Below are 19,357 nucleotides of genomic sequence, written 5' to 3'. Positions count from 1 at the left end.
CTCTTATGGACAGACAGCTCAGAGAACACTTTAAACACAAATGGCTGGGGTCTTAGCTAAAGACCACAGCACAGGGGCACAGGGGCCAGAGCACAGGGGCACATGTCCTGGCTAGTCAACCACAGCCAAACACTAGAACTTAGACAAATGCTGGGGCTGCCTTTTGCAAGCCACAGCAGAGAACTTTTTAGAACTGAATATTTTTAAGGACAGGAGCTCGCTGGGGCCTCTTTAAGACAACAGCAAATTTATTAAAACAAACGGATTTCTAGGACTTAGAACAACTAGACAGTGCTGGTGCCTTTCTCTTAACGGCCACAGCGATTAATAAACGTTTTTCTCAGACTTAGAGCACTTTCAAACTATAGTTAGGAGCAGCTCGCGGGTGCCTCTTTCTTAAAGGCCACAGCGAAAATAATGGAGCACTTGAGCAAATGAACTATTCTGGTACCACGGATCCTTTCTCAAAAGGGGAGGGGAAGGGGGGACAAGCTAAAATACACACAAAAAGGGTTCCTAACAGTATGATTGTCCCTGCCATGAGCAATCCCCCTAGACTAAAATTATGATTTTCTTCCTCCCGCAGCAGAGATTGCCAGGTTATGACCTTAACCTCACCCACTTGCAATACAGACTGGCTCACTGCCGGGAGCTAGTGGCCAGCTGTGTGGGCGCCTTGGATGAGGCAGATCAGGAGAGAGAAGGAAAACCACCCAAAATTCCCTTTTCCGCTTCTAGGCCTTAACACACACACAGTTTAAATAAAGCTCTTGCAGAATTCCAATGCCAGAAACTTCCCTACGTCTGCTCACCAGCAAAGCTGTGCACTAGCTCTTTTGGTAAAGCAGGCCTATGCCCACATTCTTTTCCACCAAAACTGTTATGGCCTTAACAGGGGAAGGGGATTTGGGATAGGATTCTCCACCAGCTGCTAAAAAGTGTAACAGCACACATATAGTTTTTAAAGTAAAGTAAGGGAATGAACTCACATTGGCAGATCAGGAGAGGGCCAAGAGGAGATCTTTTAGACTTTATGATGGGAAGGAATTCACAGCAATGAATATTCCACAGAGAAGCAAGAGTCCAAATTGAATTTAAATGTTTTATATAAATTTGTTTAAAAATACACACACTCAGTAAGACACAAAGGCACATACATTCAAGTTTCCTAGGATATAAACAGGTTTGAAAGATAGATTGGATGATGGAGGGGGATTTTCAGGGTAATACGTTACCTAAATTCAGCTGAAGAAGATCTTGTAGAAGGCAAGGATTTCAAATGACCAGCATCTGAATCCAGGCGAAGGATGATATCGTGTCTCAACCCAACCAGTCCAAGAGAGGCACATGCCAGAATTGAGCACATGTGTTGGGGGGAACTGAACTTTTATACACTTTTGCCCAGGAATGGGCGGGAATAAGTGAGTTTTAAGTTTTATTTTTCTAAATCCTCTGGAATTTCCCATGCTGGACTTTGGGGGTGCTGAGGTCATTAGTCATCTCATCTACTGCTAAACCCGTGACAATGGGGCCATTTGCTCTTAATGGCTTTATGCAAAGTAACTCTTACAGTCTCTGCCTTCAGCATTCAGATTTGAATGAGGCTGATTGATTCAGGATGGGATAAGTGGTTTTAGGAGAGTCATCACAAAGGGAAGGAAATGCAGAGAAGTAACTTATTTGTTGTTGACCTGGGTTCCCAGAAGAGATAGGGAAATGACAGTATCTGATAGCAAGTTGGCTTTAACAGTTTCTATAGCAAGGTGTGGTAATCAAGCATTCTAGTGACTCAAATGAGGCCTCCAAGTTATGCTGGAGTAACTCATTATCTTAGCTTTTGTTAAAGTAGTTTTGACCTTTTGACATGCTGCTACCTACACCCATAGGAGTGCTTTTGGCAACTGGCTTTTGCCAATATGATTTTAAAGCAGAAATATATATAAATAATATTCTGGGGGTCCTTTGGGTCATTACATTAGCAATTAAATTAGTGCTGTGGTATTGGAATGACAGCCCTTGAGAATAGACAGCCCCTAAGAGTAGACAAAGTATTCTGGGTCTGGAATAGAATAGAAAGACGGTCCCTAGGAATACAATTTGTTGTTTGAGAGAAAGATATGGCTTCTAGGAGTAGGAAAAGTATTCAGGAATGACATCGTAGTATTCTGGAACGATAGAATAGAATGATAGTCTCTGGGAGTAGCAGGAGTGTTCAGAGACTGAAATAATTCCCCTACCAGAGTGGAAAGATGGTTCCTTTGATTGAACTCAGTGTTTTGTACCTATAATAACAAATAAGAGGTGTGCATCATTTGTGTTCAGAGGAGGGTGCAGTTTGCTTTTTGAACAGGTCTTTTAAAGTTGACTGTGAAAAAATTATGAGTGCCAGAGCTGAATGCTGGGCTCAGCTAGAGATGAGAAAATCTGCATTCTCAGCTCAGCCAAGACCAGCATTCATCTCTGCTCCTCCCTCATTTTGTCCAAACACATGTAGCTTTAGCTTTTTGAGAATACTGTTTCTTTTAGAACACTAAACCCTAAGCTGATTTTTGTTATATAAACCTTCAGTTATATAAACCTTCAGTTAATTCTGATTAAAACATAACTGAAAACCTTTGTCAGAACCTGCTGCAGCAATAACAATTTTAAAAAATTCAACAGAACCCCCCCAAAACTCCATGGAAATACATCCTGACACAGAAAGACCTTTAAAACAACTATAAAACAACTTTAAAATCACAACTGGAAGAATGCCGAGAGAAACTTTTCAAATAGTTACACCTTGGATCTGCTCAATCACAAATATTTTTTTAAAAAAATTAAAAATGCAAAGCAATTAAAATTCAAAAGAAAAGTGACTCCACTGCCAAATCCCCAAGAACAAGTATTTTAAAACAGTGCAAAACCATACCAATGAAAATTATTTTTAAAAAGAATGAGGGAGGGTGGAAAGGTTTTCTGCCCCCACCCTCCAACTGAAACTTCCAAGCAAAATGAAAAAAACCCAGAAAAACTTCAATTAATATGTTAATTTTTAAAGGACAGCACAAAAGAGAAGTATTCCCAGTCAGCTGGCAACAGATTTAATCCATGGCACAGACAGACCAGAGGCACAATGGCAAACAACTACAAAAAAATCTTATCCTGAAAAGGAGTCAAGGTACAGCCAGACCCACTCTTTGTCCTCTTTGCTCATGCTCAGTGGCGTAGCGCCCCAGGGGTGGGGGTGCAGTACAACGCCCCAGGCATGTGCCAGGGCTGGGGCATGGCTGGGGCATTCCAGGGCATGATGTGTTGTAGGCAGGTGGGGCCGCAGCAGGGGCACAGGGTACACCCGTGCCCCGGGTGCAGTTTCCTCTCGCTCCACCCCTGCTCATACTCAAGAGAGCCATGGAGAGCCATAACAGAAGTGTTGTGATTGGGAACTCAGTGCTAGTGTTTTCCTCAACATATGAAATCATTTTCTAGGACAGATGCCTTTCTCTCCATTAAAATTCAGTAAATTTCAGATTTGGATTTATTTGGGCATACAATTATCTGTATGCTCGAATAAGATAAATAACATATTCGGATAAACCCGAATATTTGGGTAAATTCAAAAAATTTGGGTCTGTTTGAATTTTTTTGTATTTTTGGGTGTTTTTCATGCTTTGACCTGCAGGTGGCACATTTTTAAAGCTAACAGCACCAAAGTTTCAAAGTGCTGTCTGGAGACTGTCCTGATGATTCCACCTGAGTTTGGTAAAGTTTGGGGGTCCATAACTTTGGCCCCCTGAACCAAACTTCACCAAACTTGGGTGGTATCATGCGGATGGTCTATGGACAACACTCTGAAACCTTGGTGCTGCTAGCTTTAAAAATGCACCTCCTGCTGGCCAAAATGTGAGAAAAACAAAAAATACCTCCCCCAAAGCCCGAATACCTTGCATTCTAATTCGTCCATATTCCGGCAAGGCATATTCGGCCAATTTTTGCCTGAATACACCCAGATTCGGGCTGAATCTGTTATTTGTTGCATCCAAATCTCCAAGTCTACCTCCAACTTTCTACTTAGGAAAGCTGGACATTGAAGAAAGCCCCAGAAGCCCTAAAATGTCAGGCATGGATATTCCTGAATATTTCCAGAAGTATTCAGGACCTTGGTACCAATATTGCAAGAATCTTGAATACTGCTTAAGATAAGCAAATATCTCCTCCACCACCCTTATCTATTCAGACTGGAAATATATGAACACATGTTCCTAGTTTCTGCTATGCTGTGATTTGTTCTGAGTGAAGATTCCTGCTTAAATCTAATAGATGTGAATGTCAATGTATATTATAAGCAGTGGTAAATGGAGAGCTTTTTATAGAAGGACAATGGAAAGATGCACAATCATAAGAAATGACTTGGAACTTGAACACAATGAAGACTGGTGTATGCATCTTACAGCTTCAGGGTAGTTGAAAAACACGATGTTAACAAGCTCCATAGACAAAAAAATGAATCTATCTCCTTCCTGTAGCTACTGTACCTTTCCAGTCAAACAGTACATTATCAATAAATGACAGTATCAGTACAAGTAATGTGTATGGTTAAATCTCTGTGTAACAGAAATAAAGTGTTCTTTCATTGTCAAAAAAGTATAATTCCAACATTGTCATAGTAGGGACTATGTCAGCTCAGCAGGCTGGAAGACTTACAAGATAGTGGCTGATGATTTGTGCACTGAAGGGTGTACTTACTGTGTAACTCTAGTCTCTCATGTCATTAAGTAACCTCTACTGAGTAGGCTGGAAAAGAATGTAAAGGGAAGTTGCTTCAAAGCCTGCGTATACCAGCAGAGACTCATGGAGACTTTATAGAATGCCAAGATTAAGACATTGATTTCACAGACTAAATTGATTCCAGTGTTTTGATTTCAGTGTTATTAGCTTACATAAGTTATCAGCTTTATTCAACAGGCTATTCTTTTCTCAGCATGATTGTACTGTGATAGAGAAAATCTTTTGCTGTCTGGTATTTGTAAAGGAGCCATAGTACTACCAAGAAGGAAACAAAATGCATGGCTTATGTCATTGTTCAAACATGGTTGGGACAAAATCAATATTTTAGTTTCTATCTAAATGTTGTAAGCTTCTCTGAGCACTGGAAGAGTGTAGCACAAATGTATTAAAATTATACATAGTAAATGAAAGATTCTGAAGCAAATATAAGAAGGCTTGCATTTTGTGGGTACTCCATTGTTAGACAGAAAGGCCACATTACATATTTTATTTCTCCCCACCCCTGTTTAACATTTTTTCACATTCCAAGTAGATCTGAAATAACATTTTTAGTTCAATTAACATTTGTTCTACTAAGCAAAATTGGTTTCCACCAATCAATCAACTAATATGTTAATTAATTAATATACAGAATGTTTAACTTTTATTAATTTCTTCACATAGAAATGTCTGGCTTATATTGTCAACATCGCTGTGCTAGATTTACCAAAAGGTAGAGGTAGAGGTAGATCTAGAGATATGCTAAAGGTATGGATAACATTTTCATCTTCCCCTATTTTCTGAGCAAACTGCATATCAAAGAGATGCAGATATTGCCACAGTCAACATATTCACATTTACGAAACAGCTTTTTAAAAGGTGCAGTCAATCAGCAAGGACATTAGTGAAAGTTAATGTGCTTTTTGTTCCTCTCAACCCAACCCCCATTTCAGGAATAGACCCATTCTGTTCTTCTTGCCTCCCTGAGATGGAGTGGAAATCACCCACCAAGATGTCCTCCGCCTACAAGAGAAGGCCCCTTCATGGTGAGTGACCAATGGACCGTTATACATGGAACATTTACCTCCGGGCTGTTCTCTGTGTAATGGATTGTAGTGAGGTCTCCTTGTGTTTTTCTGTTTACATGTGAGGAGGCACTCACTGTCAGCTGTTCGGCTTGCTTGCTGAACTCTCCCAGGTCTGTGCTTTTCCTAGTTCTCTTAACTGACCCATCAACTCACTCTTAAAGGCACAATCTTATCACACCCAGGAGTCTCAAGATTGCTGGCTTTGTTAAAGCCCTTTCCTAAGGTGAAGACTTATCTCTTGCTGTGCGACTGAAATCCCCACAGGACTGCAGATGTGGCAAAAAAATTTAATGCTGGCCCAGCAGATCCGTCTCTATTTTAATGCCTAATTATCCTCCTTTATTGATTATATAGTTATTTGTTCATTTTATTCTGACTTTTTATCTATTTATTTGCAACTATTTATTGTTTCTCAATGCCAATAAAGATTGGTGGTGGTGGTGGTGGTGGTGGTATTGATATTCCCCTATTAGATCCAGGGGCATAGCCAGGTTTCAAAGTTAGGGGGAGCAAGCACATTAAAAGGGCATCATGATATATATCAAGTAGTGGTGCAAGCCAGAGTCTAGAGGAAGAGCCAAGCCCCAGGGGCAGGTGTTGGGCTGAAAGCAGGGTGGGGAGAGTTTTGAAAAGGCAACATGACACATATCAAATAATGGCACAGGGCAGAACCTGGAGCTTGGGCTGGAAGTCAGGGTGTATGTGTGTGCAGATTTTGGAAAAGACACCACTTTTCAAAACTGTGCTCAAGGTCGCTCTTCTTGTACCCCCATTAGGTTCACCACTGATTAGATCTATCATTATTTCGATAGATTTAAGATGCTGCAAATGCTTGAAGCTGGAATAAAGTTTTAAAAAGCCGTCCTGATCATTGGGAAGGGTGGAAGTAAAGCAAGATAAGTGAGGAGGAGCAAAAATGTCCAAAGCAAAGAATAACACAGGGCCATTTCTTTCATCTTTCCTGTGAAGCAGGGGAAAAGGTTGCTTTTTCCTGCTCTAACAAACAGTGGAGATTATTGGATCTGCCATGCAGTAAGTGTGTGTGGGGGGTGGGGGGTGGGGGTTGGTTCCCTGTAACAGAAAATCATTACTTCTTTATATAGGTTACATAATTCTACATACTTTCCCCAAGTTTAACAAAATTTTACAGAAAGCTGCCAACTTTCCTTACTAAGAACACAAAGATAGTTCTCAAACCCTTGATTTTATCTGGTTTCTGCTTCCAAGATGGAAAAAAACCCCTTCCATGTAATAAACAGAGGAAAACAAAAGAAAAAAACCTACATGTAATAATCACACTGTATATTTAAATCTTATAACTATCTTTATCGTACCATATAACCTTAAGTCATACTATTATTTTAAAATTTCTGTTCAATATATTCAATGCATAACTTCCATTCTATCTTCTTTGTAACCAAATTTTCCACTGCTCTCAAAACAGTGTAGGAAACTATAGAAGGCAGCCAGAATAAACTTTACATTGTTTTAATGGCATTTTAATTGTTCAAAGAACATAAAAGCTCAAGTCTTAATTATTCAAGATTTTATTGATAAAAGATAGGCTGTGTTTCTGACCTTTCCTTTGGCTCTCTGACCTATAACTTGAAACACGATTTCCAGTACCCTATGCAAGTAAGAGAAGTCTCATTTGCAGTATTCCCAGTAGGACAAGTTGTCTGTGGTATATCGCAACAGCATCAACTCAGTTTATAGTCCAATCTAATCATTTAAAGAATCACCCTAGTACTGTTGCTATGGAAACTCAAGTACTTCTTTAAACTAGATGTACTTCTTTAAGTGAGATAAGGAAAGGCATGATATAAATGTTTTAATTAATAAATAAAAACAAATAGCACTCATTAGCTCAGTTTTCATTTATTTTGTTATGCTAACAGATATAAGAAAGGTTTTGTTTTATTTTTGAAAGGGAAATGGAGGTGTCTTGTCAATCATTTTTCATTCATTTGGGAATTAACAGAAAACTGACACATCAGTTTTAGCTATGTTTACAAGCTGAGTTTCCATATGGATATAGCAGATTCTCTCTCAGTGACTATAAAGTTTTTCCATTGTCTAATTTTATTTTAAAACTAAGAGATAATATTGAATTTCTCAAATATACTGGATAAGCAAGCTGAAATTAGAGTACCCAGAAAGTGGCATTCCTAGAATTATGCCCAGGGATCCCTTGGTCCAGTGAATTCAATTGAGGCACAAGGTCCATCGGGCAACTCCAAGTGGATCCAGCTAATATCAAGGCACAGTTTATAAACTTATATACTAGCTACATTTTTCCAAACAGGCTTTTCACACTTTGTGACCCATTCAGCTTCCCCTTAGACATAACAGGATTAGCCAGTTGCCTTTGAGGGGCCAAGCAGGAATTTCGTGGTCTTCCCTAGATTGGCTACAGGGAAAACTTTATTTTTAGCCCTCTTTATAATGTCCTAGCAGATATTTATTTAAATATGCATGTTTAGTTATGCCATAACTAACTTGACAGGAATAGGTTGCTCACATTAGGTAGGTGTGAGTACCCTGAAGCACTGTCAGTGATCAGGCATGTCCACACATTGGCTGTGTGGAGCGTAGCTGAGAAGGAGCACTCTTGGTGCTAAGCAACAGTGTGCATACAGTGTATCAGGGGAGGGGAATAGGGCTGGGCACCTCTTGCACATTAAATGCAAGTGGTGGTAAATGAGGCAAGTGGAAGATGCTGGCCAAGTTTGGTATCTGTACACAGCTATATCTGACTCCCTGTGCTATCATGTGTCCACCCTTAGAAGCAAAGAAAGAAAAAGCTTTCCAAGAATAATGCTAAATATATACACCAAACTGAAAAATGAATCTGAGCAATACTGAACAAAATAAAATATGTGTGGGTATACAGAAGCAGTATATAGATTTCTGAAGCAAGCTTTCTGCAAGGCAACTGAGTGATGGTTCTATCTCACATCTGACTCCTCACTGCAACATCTCAGAGGACAGAATTCTAGTCTAGATTTTAGTTTCTCAGTCTGGAACTTGCCATTCAAGGCAGCATGTTACAACTATTGTCCCAAAGGTCAAGGTTCACTTAATTGGATTTCTGACAGTGATGTATGAAGACAAAATAGCTTTCAGTAAAACAAGCTGTCTTCAGTTACAGGACATATTAGCTCTGCAGACTTCATTGTCACTGTCAGTTTCAGGACAGAAGCTTATCTTCTGTAGTCAGAAGTACTAAAATAATGGGAGTCACCTTTGAACATCATAGCTAAAATTATCTATACATGGAATTTCACACATATGGTACTGTGTATTCTTGTGAACTTTTATTTCTTATGCACTGTACTCCAATGCTGCATAGGAAATGGCTTGCATAATTCAAGTTTCACAGAAAGTTTGTTTTAGTGAGCAGGTCCTGCTTGTCAAGAAAATTAAGTGCAGTTTCTTGTTCTCTTACAGCTTGGTTCAGGCTTCAGGCATCCAATAGGAAAGTTTGTTGGAAAATATACTGTTTCTTGAGATTCAGCAAGCTGTGTCCTTCCACAACTAAGATAAGAATCCACGTGCTGGATTCTAATCTCCAGGACAAGAACAGTGGAGCCACATTCCATCTAATAAGCAAAGATGATCTCATGACCCTCAAAACCTGCGAGAACTGGGAGGGCTTAGCTGCAGATAAACTGCTACCGCTCCATCTCACTCTGACTCCCCCTAGATCACACAATTAGTAACAGTGTTACACAGTTAATTGACATCACCAGCCATGGATCTGATTGGTCAAGTAAACTCAGGCCAACTCAGACCCTTGGTCAAAAAGGTTCCATTTACAGTTTAGTTCTACAAATGGACCTTGAGCTTGTTTGGAGGTTCTAGCAGGGAACCACAATTATTGTCTACCCTTCACCAAAATATGGTACTGCTATATGGGATGGCTGTCCTATTGAGAATGTAGCTTTGGGAGCAAGACACATGAAATGGTGAGGGATATAAGGGAACACCCATGGATGTGAAGGAGAACTGGCTGCAACATTTGTCACTCCATTGATTGCCAGGGTAGATTTGGCTGATCAGTCTATCTAGGCTGGTTTCCTCTCCCTCAGTGATTTATGTGCGTCCTTCTCAGAGCTGTGTGATCAGTGGAAGAAGACAGGTATGCTAGATATAATGAGTATACCATTCTTTGGTCAAAGGTCAGTCTAGGTTTACCTCTTGGAACCTTATTCATGACTCCTTGATCCAACTATGGACCTTTTGATTTCATACCTGCTTTATGTATCTGACAGGCTGTCCATGCTGACTGAACTTTGAATGTTGGACGAATTCAGCAGAAAAGGGTAAAGTTTGGTAAAAACTGAACCAATTCTATTACTGTGTAGCTAGACCTTTTGATTTAGCCTTTGCTATTTTCACCATCACTATTCACTGTTCTTTTTAGAAATATTCTTGCATGGTTTAAATGAATCATTTCACTTATGTCTTGTTGTGTTTTGTCTTTAGGTGGGTTCAACCTAATTTTAGGCCTACATGGCAATCAGACCCAGGAAATTACATGACAGTCAGTTTGACATCTGTTCCTGGTAAATTAGGAGAATCTATAATTAAAGATAAAATTGTAAAACATGTAGAAAAGCAAGACCTGCTGAGAAAGAGTCAGCATGGCTTTTGCAGAGGTAAATCCTGTCTTACAAACTTACTAGAGTTCTTTGAGGATGTAAACAACTATGTGGATGAGGGGGAACCAGTGGACATTGTCTACTTGGATTTCCAAAAGGCTTTTGACAAAGTTCCTCACCAGAGACTGTTGAGAAAACTCAGCAATGAAGGAATAAGAGGGGAAGTCCTCCTATGGATTCAAAACTGGTTGAGAAACAGGAAGCAAAGGGTGGGTGTAAATGGGAAGTTTTCACAATGGAGAGATGTAGGGAGTGGTGAACCCCCAGGGATCTGTTTTGGGACCAGTGCTCTTTAACCTATTCATAAATGACCTGGAAGTAGGGGTGGGTAGCGTGGTGGCCAAGTTTGCAGATGATACCAAATTATGTAGGGTGGTGAGAACCACAAAGGATTGCGAAGAGCTCCAAGCGGACCTTGATAAATTAGGTGAGTGGGCTAAGAAATGGCAAATGCCGTTCAATGTAGCAAAATGCAAAGTGATGCACATAGGGGCAAAAAATCCAAACTTCATATACATGCTTCAGGGATCAGTGCTATCAGTCACAGACCAGGAAAGGGATTTGGGCGTCTTAGTTGATAGTTCCATGGGAATGTCAACTCAATGCATGGCAGCTGTGAAAAAGGCAAACTCTATGCTGGGGATCATTAGGAAAGGAATTGATAATAAAACTGCAAAGATTGTCATGCCTTATATAAACCAGTGGTGCGACCGCACTTGGAGTACTGTGTTCAGTTTTGGTCGCCACATCTCAAAAAGGATATTGAGGAGATAGAAAAAGTGCAGAGAAGGGCAACGAGGATGATTGAGGGACTGGAGCACCTTCCCTATGAGGAGAGGCTGCAGCGTTTGGGACTCTTTAGTTTGGAGAGGAGACAGCTGAGGGGGGATATGATTGAAGTCTATAAAATTATGCATGGGGTAGAAAATGTTGACAGAGAGAAATTTTTCTCTCTTTCTCACAATACTAAAACCAGGGGACATTCATTGAAAATGCTGGGGGGAAGAATTAGGACTAATAAAAGGAAACACTTCTTCACACAACGTGTGATTGGTGTTTGGAATATGCTGCCACAGGAGGTGGTGATGGCCACTAACCTGGATGGCTTTAAAAGGGGCTTGAACAGATTTATGGAGGAGAAGTCGATGTATGGCTACCAATCTTGATCCTCTTTGATCTGAGATTGCAAATGCCTTAACAGACCAGGTGATCGGGAGCAACAGCCGCAGAAGGCCATTGCTTTCACATCCTGCATGTGAGCTCCCAAAGGGACCTGGTGGGCCACTGCGAGTAGCAGAGTGCTGGACTAGATGGACTCTGGTTTGATCCAGCTGGCTTGTTCTTATTTTCTTATATTTGCGTGAAATATGAGTGCCTGTTCATCTTTTAGCATTGATGATATCATGGAAAGGGTTATATGTGCTATCCTTAGTTCTTTTATAAATCTTATTTCTGATGAACTATTAATATTCATGCTGCATTGTTTGCTGGCTTAGATCACTACAGACTTTAAATTCAGTAAATTAAAATGTTTTACAACTTTTAACTAGCACCTAGATGCCCCAACCATCCACTATTAATTGAATATTCTTCCTAATGGTCTAGTTTTTCATTGATCCATACAACACTATATATATTGCACATATCATTTGCTCTTCACCTCACAATAATTCAAGGGATAGCAAAGTAGCAGTAAAACAAGGTGTTAATAATTACTGCCAAAGTGAGTCATGAAAGAACCATAAGGAAGGTTATAGCAAAGGCATTAATACACCAGCATTCATTCCACAAAGAAAAGTTTAACTGCCTATATGGCTATTGTGACCTTCACTTTTGATCAAATGTGGGAAGATTAAGAGATGACCTACTTTCCCAAAAGATCTGTTCAGTTACAAGATGGAAGAAGATCAATTTACATGAAAATGCACAGCACACACACTTTAGTCACTTCTGAACTATTCCTGATTGCTATGTATCTAGATATTTTTGTGATCAGACACATGGTATAAAGGAATTAAGGATCTAAACTTCTAAAATCAAATTTTATACACACATTTTAAGTATTCTTATCTTTAACTGAACTGAGTAGAAATGTATTTGTTCTTTTATTTATTTGAGACATTTTAATCTTAATAAAACATGTGACAATTAAAACTAATAATTTTTTAAAAAAATAAGGAAAAAATAAGTTTACAAAAAATGCACCTAGGGAAAGAAACAGCAGTAACTGTACTCCAAAAGCTAGTTGAACAAAATAAACAAAACAATCTTTGTTCTAGAAATCAAGCAATGAGCTTGCTCTGCAGATTTCTTGGGGGATTCAGAAAGGAGAGGGAAATTTGCATCTACTGTTCCAATGACTCAACTAGCAATTTATGTCAATCTCAGTTTAGGCAAGCAAGGCATGTGGGATGCAGTGGTGTCTGAAAACCTTAATGGCCAAAGAGAAAGTACTTTCTGTGGGATTCTAAATTCAGAGAATTTAGAGCTGAAGTCCATTCTTTATCTATGTCCAGTCTGGAGATTAACTGATGATCACTCTTCAATGCTTGCACAATATTGTATCAGAAACTAGCATTAATTTATAACAAGGCTGCTACAACTGAGATCTTTTCTTCTTCTCCTTTTTCTTTTACCAATGTGCATTTTATCCTTATGGGCACCTGGGTTACCAAATATGGATCTGAAAGTTGTATCAACAACAGTTCATGGCAAAGAGCTAGCGATAAACAGACAAGTATTCTAAAACCAGTGGTGAGCATGGATTAAATAAAAATGCTTCAGACAACAAAGCTGACAAGTAGCAAAAAGGGAAGATTGGTATTGGAAGTCTGATTACTCCACATCCATTTAGGTAAAAGGAGAGAGTCAGAGAGAGACAGAGACAAAGAGACCATCTTCCAGCTTTACCTGTAAATGGTTGGACTGATGAATAAATACTTATGGATTGCCCAATTGTAATTTGAGTCTGCTGGGGGAGGGGTTAAGAGCTGGAGTATTCCCTATTGAGGTGGGTGCAATGTTCCTATAGTGATTGGAGTGTCAGAAGCTGAAGGACTCCAGCATTGTTACAAAACTACACATTAATATTATAGGGACATAAGGAATTCCTAAAAAGAAAGAACAGATGAAACACAAAGTCAGAGTAATCTAGTAATCTGTTAAGGGACTGGCTAGACTTGAAGTCAGAAAACACTGACACCCTGGTTTGCTTGAGTACAAAAGGATTGAACTGTCACATGTAAATTATTACTATAAATTTAATTGTTGATCCATAGGCTATGTCTTATTATGAAAAAAGGAAAGAAGAAATTTGAAGTTGTTAATGTGCTGGCTGCTTCTCAGCATCATGATGGCAAAACCCAGATGTCAGGGTGCCACCATGGGGGGGCAGCATAAGCTGGGGCATTTCATGGGGTGGAACCAACATTAGTTGGCTCTCACCCAGGATTTAGGGCCAGGAATGCAGTGACCAGGGTGGCATAACTCCATTTAGCTTTATAGAGGACTTTCAGGTGGGTGGGTTTTTTTCATCTACACTGCTTCCCCACAGTGCTTGAAAACCCTCTGGAGGCAGTGGGACAGCATGTCAGAAGTGCTGTCCCTGGCCAACTTGGGCTTTGGATAAGGCTGTCCAGCAATTTGCAGAATAATTTCAGGTAAACTGGAACTGTGTAAACTGTACAGTTTGGATCCAGATCATTCTGGGCTGAGTGGAATACTGTCAACTGTATTTGGAAATCACATCTGTTATGGCCCTTAATTCCTTAAAATATAGTACTGTCATTTATTTATAGTGGGTATACACTTGAGAAGATTAACGGAACACTACCTAAAGACACAGTAGGGAGAATGCAAAAAAAAAAAAAATACAAGGTCTGCCAGTTTTAAAAAGATAGCCAATTACCTACCCAGCAAGAACTTGCTAGCAGATTTTTTTTTTTTAAAAAAGCAGGACAAAAATGCTTGAACCAGGACAAGAATTGGCTTGCTGAACCAGAAGAAGATGTTTTGCTGTGGTGTTGTGTGACAGAATACTTAGTAAATCTAGCACGAAAGAAACATTATATAATATTCTTCTCATTTTCCCTAACAGAAGATACTTCTATCTAACTAAACAGAGCTTTTCTGTCAATCCATTACAGCCCACTGATCCCCCTAAAATACTGCAAATGACATAAGGAGGCCTCTAAGCAAATTGGGTTTTTGGGATGCCTGATAATTCTGTACTGACTGCTGCTTTTAATAGATTTTACTGGTTTTAGTAAATGTACTGATTAAGATATATTGTATACATGTTGTTGTGCACCGCCCAGAGCCCTCCGGGGATGGGGCGGTCTACAAATTCATTCAATCAATCAATCTATAAATAAATAAATCAAGGTATGCAGCAGGAGAGGGGAATTAATGGAAGTCACATCTCCCCTCTCATTAGCAAAAAAAAAATGGTATGGATCCATCCATTCCATTTAATGTATATCCATTTATACATGCACTACCTGCTATACATATATGTTAGATCTCAAAACCTTAAGCCAATAAACAGACTCTGAAGTACTGATCAACAGTACTTATTGATTAGGAATCGAAGCACCATACTTCGCAAAGCCAGTTCTGATGAAACTGGCATTCACAGTCCTCCCTTATTCCCCATTGAAAGCCCCCTTCCCTGTTTCCTAAGAATTTGTGAAAAACAATCTTTGGAGCTGCGGCACCCCAAGATCGATGGCAGATAGTGAGAGAGCCACCTAGCTTCCTGCCCCATGAGATAACAGATGTGATTCTTTTCCCATGAGACAGAGGTGCCAGGGAAAGCCTAGTTTCCTAAAAAGTAGGTGAAGCCATAAGATAAAGATCAAGGAAAGAATGCACAGATGGCAGTGGTTACATATATCTCTTGAGCAGCATTGGTTTGTTATTTCAATCAGTTATGTAAAGTTAGGAATGCATCTCAATCACTCAGATAACATCCCTGAGCCCCACCCCCAAAGATCAGCATGGGGGAGGAGGGGTGGGGTGATTTTTATGCCCTCTGTCAATGCTCCTGGGGTCATCTGACCCCCTGTCCCCATGGGTGCTATGCCCCTGGGGTTATGCTAAGAATAATGAGCAGCAAGTTGAATGCAAATTTCTTGGATGCTAACAATACATTATTTTATACTACAGTAGAACATGTTCTTGTTTCTGATTTAATAGACTAGGTCAGAAAGAATCTAAACACTGCTCAGCATTTACATAATAATTTTACCCCTACCTCCCAAGGCCCTTCCTTTGAGCAAGGAAGGGCTTTAGGAGGTAGGGGGAAAATTATTATGTAAATGCTGAGCAGTGTTTAGATTCTTTCTGACTCTATAGCAAATCTGTCATAAAACTCTAGTAGGTGAGATTGTCAGACAGTGGTGAAGCCACCAGGGGACGGGGGGTGCGCATTGCACTGGGCGCACCAATTCTGGTCACGTGGGGAGTGGAAAAATCCCCCACCCCTGCGGCCCCCATGCTCCCCCTGCGGCGCCCTCCTTCATGGTGCCCCCTTCCCCCCCACAGCGCACCCCCCATGGTACACCTCCCATTTACTTTTAGGAATGGAACATCCCAGAGAAGAAGCCTGCCTGCGTTGCCTGGCTCTGGTGGCAACTACATTTCCCAGGGGCTTCTTCGGCCTGCTCTTTTCCGTAAAGTAATTGGAATGAAATCCTGCAGGGAAGCTGCTGTGGGGGGGAGGCTCAGGGGGCCATGGGGGTGGGGGTGCCACGGGAGGGCAAAAAAAGCGCACTCTGGCCTAGCTACGCCTCTGTCTTCAGAGAAGTTTACTTTTAAAATACCATCTCCCTGGAAAAGACAATAATGCTAGCAAAAGTGGAAGGCAGCAAGAAAAAGGAAGACTCACCATGAGATGAAATTAGATTGATTGAATCAAGGAAGCCATGGCCCCTGTTTGCAAGACTTGAGCAAAGTTGTTAACAACAAGATATTTGGGAGGTCATTAATTCATAGGGTTGCCATAAGCTGGAAATAACTTGACTGCACATAGTTCACATACATAGACCAAATTAGGTCTGAATGCTCCTTAGAAGCTAAATGATCAACATGAGGCCATTGAACTTTAGTCACATTATGAGAAGACAAGACTCAGTGGAAAATACAATAATGCTTGGAAAAGTGAAATACAGCTGTGAAAGAAAAAGACCCAACATGAGATGGATTGACTATGCAATGGAAACCAGACTCACCTCTTTTTCCTTCATTCCCCCACCTTCTCTCCATTTCCCCCTTGCAGTAGGACTCCCTCTTTTTCCTTTCCCCTCTCTTACAGCAGGATCATCTATTCTTTGCTGTCTCTTTTGCCTCTTCTTGCTTTGCTCTCACATCCTCTCACATCAGGATTTCTCTTCTTCCTTCTGCATAAGGGGAGATAAAAATGGACAAAGGGAGCAGGATCCCCTAGCAGCAGAGATGGAGTGGTAGGAAGAGGTGGGGGAAAACTCAATTACCCACAACCCCCTGCACCTTACTGCAAATCGATGAAAACCGAGACAAATTTTTCACTGAAAAAATCGATGAAAACCAAAACCGATGAAAAACGAAGGCAATGAAAACCAAGGTTCCACTGTAAAGCCAATTTTATCGAGATCCCATAAGTAATCCATAAAGGGCAAACTGCCACATCTAAGTTTCATTGAGGCTTTGATGCATATTGAAAAAAGCTAGAACATTTTAAACTAACAAGACCTCCTAAGTTACCTATGATTTAATTTCCCCTGTAAACAGATAAATTGAGGTTTATTTTGTCAACACTATGCATATTTAGTCAAATTAAATTCTGACAAAAGGTTATGCAAGTACTTAATAAGAGTCAGAAATGCCTTACTTTGAATTGTGTTCAATATGTAGAATTGACATTGACCTATTTTGAAAATCTGGATATGAACTATCTGAAGTTAATTACTTTTAAAATCACATTAATTTAAATGGGAGATACACCTATGCTTAATTTTTCCCGTTGTGGTGAATATTACATAAAAGTGCCTTGCCTAATTTTGTGCATTAGTCTTAATCTGCTGAAAATATACACATCTTGCTTAAATGGTGCCTTGTAAGGATCTTGGAAAAGCAAATTTTGATAACTTATAGCAATCTTATTTCAAAGAGCTTTGAGATTGCTCCAGAAAACAAGTGTTGAGTGATGTGGGGGGGCTCTAGATATCCATAGTAGTTGCAAGTAATAATTCAGGATCAGCTGTTGCTGCTGATTGAGAATTGAATGTCAACAGAACCACAGAATTAGACCATGAAAACACTTGTGAGCACAGGATATAACAGCACTCTTGTCTTGCTGTCTTTCTAATCAACCCTTTCCCCCACTCCTGATCTGAACTGGTGAGAAATGGGGCCAAGGGTGTTGAATCTTCCAGGCTGCTCAAGGATTAAAGCCTCATAATGGAGACACTCAGTGCAGGCTGACCCAGCCTGCAGATACAAGGGCAAATAGCAGGTCTATGTGAGGAGGGTCTGGAGCCAGATGGACAGCTGAGACAGCCTCTCAGGGGTTAATCACCTGAAGTAGGAATTATAAGTAGGAATTGTGACATCCACACGGTAGGCAGAATGCTGGGAACACTGCATCACTCAGTGACCATGTGGTAGGATGCAGCTGATAAAGAGTGGGCCTTGGTGATGAGGAACAACTTTCTAACCAGGGTAGTGGCTGTGTAGCACATCAGGTGAGGGGATTTGGGCTGACACCTCTCAGCATATTGTGTGAAGGCAATAAAAAACAAAGTGAGCAGAGGATGCTGACTGTTTTTGGAGTCAGGGTAGATCTGCCAGAAAAGGCAGCCATGAAGAAACTTCCTTAACACATTTAAATAAATTGCATATTTAAATATTATGCAGGTCAGTTAATTAAATAGCACATAACTGTATGTGTGGTGAGGAGCAGCTGTGAAGGAGTGGCTTTGAGTGCTAATCAACTTAATTCCAATGCTGGTAGTGGCTGTGCAGCACATCAGGTAAGCTGATGTGGATGGACATCTCTAGGCGCGTGGCATGCTGGTGATGATAAACAAAGCCAGTAGGGGATTCTGACTGGAGTCAGGGTGTCTGCCAGAAAAGGCAGCCAAGTAAAGATGCCTTAGCACAGGCACATTTAAACGTTTCGGCATATCAGTTTAATTAATTAAACTAGCTAAAACCCAAGCTTATTTTGTGTGTTTTTGTATGAGTTCCTGAGCTAAATGGAACAAAATGTCTTCTCAATCCCATTCCTAAAAGAGATTATGACTATTTTAGCCCAATCAACCATTATCTCTGTGTTAACCTGACTACTCTGAGGTTCTAATTGTGTTAAGTATTTGGGGAAAAAGTAAAGAAGGCCCTTTCAGTAACAATATAACTTCTGTGGAACTCTTAATGTGTGCTTTATGGTAGTCTGATATTTTTAAAAATTGTATTCTAGTGTCAATTTTTTCCCCTTGTAAACTACATTCAGCTCTATAGAATATCTTGAATAAATAAAACATGTTTTCTGATTGGGAAGATGGGAGAATTAAATATTTTCAAATGCCAAAGAAAGACATTAGATTGTGGGACAGATTAGGCCTGAAAATTGTATTTGATATTAAAAGAATATAAGGGGCCTGTATAATCAATATGTCCAAAGAAAATCAAGATGGTTCTCTCACACTCTCTAGGCCAGGGATGGTGAACCTTTTCGAGACCGACTGCCCAAATTGCAATCCAAGACCCACTTACTTATCACAAAGTGCCAACATGGCAATTTTAGCTGAATACTGAGGTTTTAGTTTAGAAAAAACGGTTGGCTCCTAGGCGTGCATTACTCAGGAGTAAGATTGGTGGTAG

Source organism: Sphaerodactylus townsendi, linkage group LG04, assembly GCF_021028975.2.
Source record: "Sphaerodactylus townsendi isolate TG3544 linkage group LG04, MPM_Stown_v2.3, whole genome shotgun sequence".
NCBI lineage: Eukaryota > Metazoa > Chordata > Lepidosauria > Squamata > Sphaerodactylidae > Sphaerodactylus > Sphaerodactylus townsendi.
This window is presented reverse-complemented; position numbering follows the sequence as displayed.